Source organism: Etheostoma spectabile, chromosome 23, assembly GCF_008692095.1.
Source record: "Etheostoma spectabile isolate EspeVRDwgs_2016 chromosome 23, UIUC_Espe_1.0, whole genome shotgun sequence".
NCBI lineage: Eukaryota > Metazoa > Chordata > Actinopteri > Perciformes > Percidae > Etheostoma > Etheostoma spectabile.
Genome location: NC_045755.1, coordinates 3,827,756 through 3,835,709, shown reverse-complemented (window position 1 = coordinate 3,835,709; position 7,954 = coordinate 3,827,756). Strand labels below are relative to the sequence as shown.

Below are 7,954 nucleotides of genomic sequence, written 5' to 3'. Positions count from 1 at the left end.
ATGTCAATATAGTAGATACCACCACCGACCAAAGTCGGGATTGGACCCTGCCTGTCAATCCGGGAATAACGCATCTTTAGTTGGCGTTCTAAAACGTCTGGTGGATTTCGAGGACTGCCGGATTACCTGCTCCTCAGAATCCTTCAGGGTACTTCCAGACAGCGTATGCTGTGGAAAGAATCTACCCTGGTCCAAGCTTCTGGATTTGATCTTTCTGTTAGCAGCACTAAATACCAACCTATTCCTGGTAAAAAAAAAATACATTATCAACTGTTATCTCAACATGTCTTTATCCCAACACACATTCCGCCCATGTTCTCCTAGACACCACAATCACCATCTCAAAACCAAAAAACAGTTTAACCTTTCCGCCCCCCCCCAACCCGCTAGTTAGCGCCAACCTCCAACCCCTAACAGTGATAGGACGCCGCTTTGTGACAGTTGGCTTTAACAAAAGAACCCGCGCGCTCATCCACTCCGACGGATCCCCCCCGTGGAACTCTGTGGAAACGTGCAACCCGTTTCAGAACTCGGTATGTATCCAAGGCCAAGAAGTGGACTTATTTTTATTTCCGTTATTATGGTTTAAATTTCTTTTCTTTGCTAATATTGAACACTATATATTTGCCAATACAAGACAAACAAGCCCTACATGTAATAGTTGAAGAACTAGAAGAAATAGAATTTTTATCTAACACAGCAACTCTAACTCACTCCTGAAAAATACTTACTAGATGGAACAAAATGAGACTTGTGGAGTGTCTGCATAAAAGGCAAGCACATTTATTAGAGTGAGGGACTTATAACATGACATTTACAACTTTAGACTATCAGAGAAGACCGTGAAATTTTTTTGCGTAAACTCGTACTTTCGTTAACATCGTTTCTCAGGTTGTCCAGGTCTCTTCAATCTCTCACCAAAAAAAAAGAAATACAGGTCCAGTCCCCCTCTTCATAAAACCTTCCAACTGAGTGCAGGATCCACTAATAAAGAACGAAAGCTCAGACTCAGGTAAGGGGACTTAACAAATCAACGGCTGAAATCTTTCCAACAACATTAAGAGTATCACGGATGTAGAAAACACTTAGCCTATCTCCTGTTTTTAGTATTTAAACTGTATATTATATTTCGAATCTATACCAGCAAGACCAATCTAAGGCAAGCCACAAGCTATTCACAGCTGAGCATTAGTTTAGGGAACATTGGGTTTTCATCAAACGAGGGAGCCTACTCATGTCTTAATCTTTGCATTTTCCACTTATAAAAAGACAATTTTTCTCTACTGCTTTCTTTAGATTGTTATGATTGGTGAGTTAGTCTAGCTGTATCTCTTGACACTCAAGTCACTCTTCATTTATCAGCTAACCCATCACAACCTACGTAATACAATAGAAAGAAAATACTGGCCACATTACATATAGAGTCTGCCGATTCACAGGCTAAATAATGTAAAATTACCTACCAACCTTTCCATCCTTAGCAAGTTAAAACCCTATACGCTGCAAGAACAGAAAAAACCCAGTGTCATTCCTTTTGAAGCAATAATGCAAGGGCCCAAGACTGTTATTTTGTACAGGGGACCTGCTTCCTCCCCTCTCCATCTTTTAACAAGAGACAGGTCATTGTACACTTAACTTCTATTTCCTACCGTTACTTTAACTTATCTCTCCCCCAATACAGCATTTTTTCACCGACGAGCGCTTCCAGCCACCTAGGACCGGAATAGCGAAACCTACACCAAAACTAACAGTCGGCGGCAAGGAGGCATAGTTTATCACCTAAAAGCTGGCTTCACATCAAGACCAAAAAGCACAAGAATACCAGGAGTAAAGGAGTGCTGGGAGGGAGCCAGAGCAAATACTCCATGCATACACATTTTGCTGTTGTTTTAACCATTCTCGTTGCCCTGTTGCATCCGCATTGATCAATTTTTCATGTCAGTCATGAAGCATTTTTTTGCCCTTTAGCTCTATTTGCCCCCAACATGACGTCGGAAGAATCTAAGAAAGGTTGACCTCTCGTCCGGGAACGGACTTCCCACATTCACAGTACTAAATCTGCGTCCGAAGCTGATACGCGTATCGGCTGTTTGTTGTAGTGGTAGGGTGGTAAGCTTGCAGCGATTCCCGGGAGATCTTCAGTGCATAACCAGGGTCGAGCAGCTCAGCGGGGGTGCGCAGTCGCGCAGCTGAGGGGCAAAGTACATGATACAAGCAAATGGCTTGGATGACTGCAGTGCGCACGTCTTGTGTGAAGGGGTCGAAGAGTCACCGCGTTGGCTTTTCCGGTTGCGTTTACAGGAAGGAACACTTGTTTCGTGAGAAAAAAAACACTCGCGCGACACGCCCACTCAACAATGCATCACAGCGTAGCAGATCGCCCGCATCCATGTGACACGATACCGGTTAATCGACTGCAAACACATCCTTTGTGGTGACTGCGGGTGAATTAGTAGCGCAACTAAGTGTCCTCTTATGATGTCTACCTCGCAGCAAAGCCAGTGAGGGATGGCCGCCAAGGGACTAGTGGTTATCGACAGCGCCACCAGTTGTGCTAAGGTTATTAGTGCAGGACAACCATTCCTGATCCCAGGATAGGTTTAACATATCCTACATTTTTATTTTAAAAATGTTGACATCGATTTTTAATTTTATTAAATTTATTATTAAACTAAAAATCCTGATTTTATTATCCAAATTCATTAAAAAGATGAATTTCAAAGACGCGGTCTCATTTCTTCGTACACATTACAGTACCACTACTTTTCTACGCCTTGTGTCTCGGTATCTGCCAGTTTGTACCAAAAGCAAGACAGGACACTGCAGTCTCTCTATATACCCTAGACAGAAAATCGTACTGGGAAATTCCAAAGTCCGCATTCACTACACCGTATGGCGAATTGAAGCAAGCACTGATCATGTTATAGTGTATCCACAATCTTGAAATACCGGTTGTTAAATCTGTTGTTTACAAGACTGTCTCGTGAAAGGCATATTTATGACCTGCTAATTCGTAGGCCATTATTGGTGTGTTATCAAGACGCATCCTCGCTTTTAAGCGTGTTTATCAACGCCATTTGGCCTCCATTGACCTAATTACCTTGCGATTGCGTGTGAATTTACGCCGTTCAGATCTGCGTAGGGAGGTTAAGTTTCATGTTTGCTAAACTCGCTTTCTTCTTTACTAAAGCTAATCCCGTTCTTCTTCCCTGAACTCAACCGTAGCTGTCTCTCTCGCGATAAACACGTTTTTCTCGCATAACACGGCAAGTGGCGATAACACGGCAAGTGTTAGGTAACATACAGGTGGATAGCTCAAAATGCGTATAATACACCCACACTTGGCTTAGAAAGTTAGCGTGATAGTTACACAAATTCATTATGCCATGTTGGTTATTTAATATATATGGATTATTGTATGGGACTCCATGAAGATGCCATTTATTCCTGCTCTCTCAACCACACCTTCTCGTCAATACCTTCTTCCCCATACCCTTCCTCCGAGGAATCTTGACTACCAAAGCAGAGAGAAGCAAGAGCTGGCTCCAGGTCAGACCTACAGGTTCAGAGTTGCAGGCATCAACTACTTTGGCCAGGGAGACTTCAGCCCAGTCAGCGAGTTCAAGACATGCCACCTGGTTTCCCTGGAGCGCCATCTGCTGTCAAATTACCAAGGTGACATATCAAGAGCTGTTGATAAATTAATATTCTTACATTGCCAGATTTAGCTCCAAAGCGCAGTGGAGTAAGGTCTGGCTACACCACGGATACATTTTAGGATAGGAGAAAAAAACCCTCTGTTGTTTGCATTTCTTTAAACCAATCACAATTTTTTTTGTACCCCGCATAAAGAAAACGCCACTACAATATTAAAGGAAGTTAACTGTTCACACAATACTGTACGTGAGCTATTTAATTAGCTGGGTACATGTTAAAGTGTATTTTGCTCTTACCAGTGAATTGCTGTGTGTACTCTTCAAGCTATAACGGTCCCAAAACGTCCCAGTTAGAGAGTAAATGCAGTAAACATATCTTTTTAAATCTTAACAATCATCCACCAAAAGAACCAAGCTGGCCTGGCTTTTTGCACAAATTTTCTTTAAAACTTTCCATTTTCATTGTTCAAAGTTGTTTTTTGTTTCCGGAAGCGGGATTCAGAAGGAGCTGCTAAATTCCACACATTCCCCCTAATAGGCCTGCATGATTCAGGAAAAAATATGAATCACCGATTTTTTTTTAGCCAGAATTGATCACGATTCTGTCATGAATTTTTTTCTCACATAGTGTATGTTTATTGCACACGTGACAAAACAAAACATAGGCCAGTACCAAACATGGATTTTTTTGGGACCTATAGTACATTGTGCATCACCACAAGCCAATGAAGTCAATGAGAGCTTTAAAACCTATTTTTACAGTCTTGTTTAAAACTGCAGAGGAAAGTAGTAGTGTTTTTGATGCAGTGGGCTAGTAAATTAAATGACAATCGAATTTTTAAAAATGTAATAATAAATAATCAGTTATGGAAATTAAATCGTGAACAGGGTGATCGAGATCACGATTTTATAACCATTAATTGTGCAGGCCTACCCCTTTATGCTCCTTTCTTCACAGGCCAACGATTCTGTCAACATCACGTGGGACGCGCCCCCCTCCCCATCGGGCCGGATCCTCGAGTATTCCATGTACATGGCGGGAAAAAGAGTCCTCCACCAGCTCGGAGCGTCCAGGTCAGATGTCCTTCATCAGGATCTACCGCGCACCAAGACTCCTGCTCGGTCAGCTCCACCCCCTGGATAACGCCCAGAGTACTGCTCGGCCTCCAACCGGCCGCTGTCGTCTTCCGCATCGCTGCTAAGAACGAGCAGGGCTACGGTCCAGCCACGCAGATCCGCTGGATTCAATGGGAGGAGCTCAAGTGTTTTTTATGTTCCTGCTCATTTTTGACATGTTTATATATTTTGTGACAGATACCAACTCATTTAACCTCCTGTTTTAGATCCTAGTAAGTTGCGAACGTCTGCATCCAAAGCTGACAGCAATGCGGAGGCTGACCAGATGCTGCAGACAGTGACCAAGAGTAGTGACCAACGTTTCTGTTCATTCCATCTTTTAGTTTGGAATTTTTTATTGATTTGTCTCTTGCTTTTCTTTTTTTCTTGCAGCTCCAGCTGAAAATGTTTGGACCAATGGCACCTGTTTTGGAAAGACAGTATGTGCTCTCAGAAGGTGGCAATGTACGCCAATCAGATGTTGTAAATTTCCTAGATATTTTTGTTAATTTATTTTTTTTATGTAATTAATTATTCCCCTTGTAAATAGATTTCCGTAAGAAGCTTGACCATTGGCTACTTTAGTTACCAAATGTTTTGTTAAGTAATAAGGAATAGGATGTAACTAAACTACAAGTATGATTTGGGATTGAAAAATCTTCGAAGGTTGGAGTGTGCCTTAAGTTTATTGCAACAGCCACTGATTGCTTTTATACAGTATGTTGTGATTTTTGCATAAAACTTTTTGTTTTTTTTGTTTTTTAGTGTTAACCACTTTTACAATCCTATTGTCACAGTGAGGTTATACAATACCAGTTATCTTTACAGTAGAATATTGTTATGTAATCTGATCATTTACTATGATTCAGGTTTGGTTAAGTTCTTTGTTAAGTGTTTTCTCTCACTGTACGCACAACCATGTGTAACATTTTTTACTATCCGTTACATTTCTGCATCACAGTTGTTGTTTTATGATTATTTTATTACACTACCACCAAATTGTTCACAAATTGTTTACAAGTTTCTTTTTTTTTTTTTTATTAAATATTACTCCTTATCAACAAAACAAATTGATCCAATCAAAAAAATGACACTGACTGCAACCAAAGAGCAGAGCACTACTAATGTTTCAAAAATTCCCCAGACTTTACTGGAAGAGATGTGCGTGTTAACACTATTATTGTCTCTGGTTTGATCTGCTCACCATTTAGTGGGCAAGAAGTGTTTATCTTATCTTATCCTCCTCCATGTCTGGATTCTGGTTATTACAGCTCTTTTAACCAGTGCGGTAACATATGGAGAGATTGTTATCCAGACCTCAAATCAATGACACCAATGCTGCATCTATTCATGGACTTAATAAAAAAGGATTGCAAGCTGATAGCAGTTCTCTTATTTTTTATTGACACACTGGAGATTTTAATTCATTCAATTCATTTCAATTCAATTTTATTGATAGTATCAATTCATAACGAGAGTTATCTCAAGACACTTACAGACCACACTCAAAGAGGATTACTTCCTGGCTGAAGACATTTGGTCAGACTCATTATTTCCCTTGAGAACAATTAAGATTATTCCTCAAGGAGTCAAAGAGGCAATCCCTGTGTCCAGTTAGTATTGTTCCAAGAGCAAATTCATTCATACATTCACAGATTATTTTAGATTTTAGATTGTGGGTAATGAAGTTGCATTTGCTAAATTTGTAGAATTGTAAACCAGGACCTGTAGAACAATATGGCTGCATTCAGCTTTTGTAAAAGCGTAACCACAGTGTTTTGCAGTGTTTGCACTGACAATCTGTCATTAATTAATGGAATTGAGCATTGCTATTTATGAAGTGAGCCCTAAAGGTGTACAAATATTGTACATGTGTTAGGAAGATGGCAGAAGACAGTTATAGGGTGATTTTAGTTTAGGACAAGATACTTTAGAAATGCCTGATGTAAAATTAATTAATGGGATACCGCGATTGTCTCTTATGGCGGTTTTCCACTGCTGGTATCTACTGTCGACTCGACACGCCTTTTTTGGTTTTCCATTACGAAAAAAAGTCCCTGGGACCTGCTACCAGGTACTTTTTTTTAGTACTACCTCAGTCGAGGTTCCAAGCGAGCCGAGGCGATACCAAAGGTACGTGGACCTGCAGACCGCTGGTTGGTCGGAGAGATCCCCCTCATGACTGCGTTTATAGCAAACAAGATTGCGGAGTGTGTGTCCAGAACAAACGGGACATTTACAACAAATCTAGCCAAACACCGACAGATTACCACTCTCTGCACTTTTCTCACTTTTCAACTGTTCGGGCTACTAGCGGCTTCATCCGTTCCAATATTGCACACTGTACTTAAAAAACAGACATATATTATATATATATATAATTATATACAAAAGTTTTTATTTAGCTTTTCAAGTAGCGCATCAAACCCCCTCCCAACATCCCGGTCTTCTTCCTCTGCACCCGTGACAGTGTCCCCCCGGCTCTGCTGTCCCAGATGTATCCCAGTCGTTGTCATAAGCCTCTCCGTACTCCATAAAGATTATACGAAGCACGGCAGGTCAGAACCAGAGATCTCACCGGTCGGACTCGCCCACCAGACGGTCTGCGGCGTGAAGCTCTAACACAAACAGTCCACAGCACCATGTTGGTGTGTAATCATGTTGCTAAAGTTCTGTACTTTATATAGCGTATAGTAAATACTGACTGCGACGCTGCACACTAGAGTTTTACGAACTTACCAGGAAACTTAACTTACCCTTTTGTGTCGGCGAACAACCGTCATGTCGACGTCTGACTCCGTCAGAATTCCCAAACTCCCGTTTTTTTTAGCGGTGATTTTTGTTGCTTCCTTCAGTTTCTTTTGAAACAAACATTTCTTCTGGCCGCGGCAGGTAGCCGACGTGCTGTTGTGAGTCGCGCTGAAAATGACGTCATCACGCGTTGCATAGTGACAGCCACGCTGAGCTTTACGCAATCTGCATGGAAAACGAACATAGAATGGGCCGAGGCGAGCGGTTGTTCGCCGACACAAAAGGGTAAGTTAAGTTTCCTGGTAACGTTAGCTAACATCTCTATGTGTTCAGCGTCGCAGTCAGTATTTACTATACGCTATATAAAGTACAAGAACTTTAGCAACATGATTACACACCAACATGTCTGCTGTGGACTGTTTGTGTTTCAG

At 41.3% G+C, this 7,954-nt stretch overlaps 1 pseudogene; it reads left to right on the top strand.

Moving 5' to 3' along the window:
* The first annotated feature begins 3,428 nt into the window (after window positions 1-3,428).
* Window positions 3,429-5,175, top strand: LOC116673458 (host cell factor 2-like; annotated as a pseudogene).
* The last annotated feature ends 2,779 nt before the right edge of the window (window positions 5,176-7,954 follow it).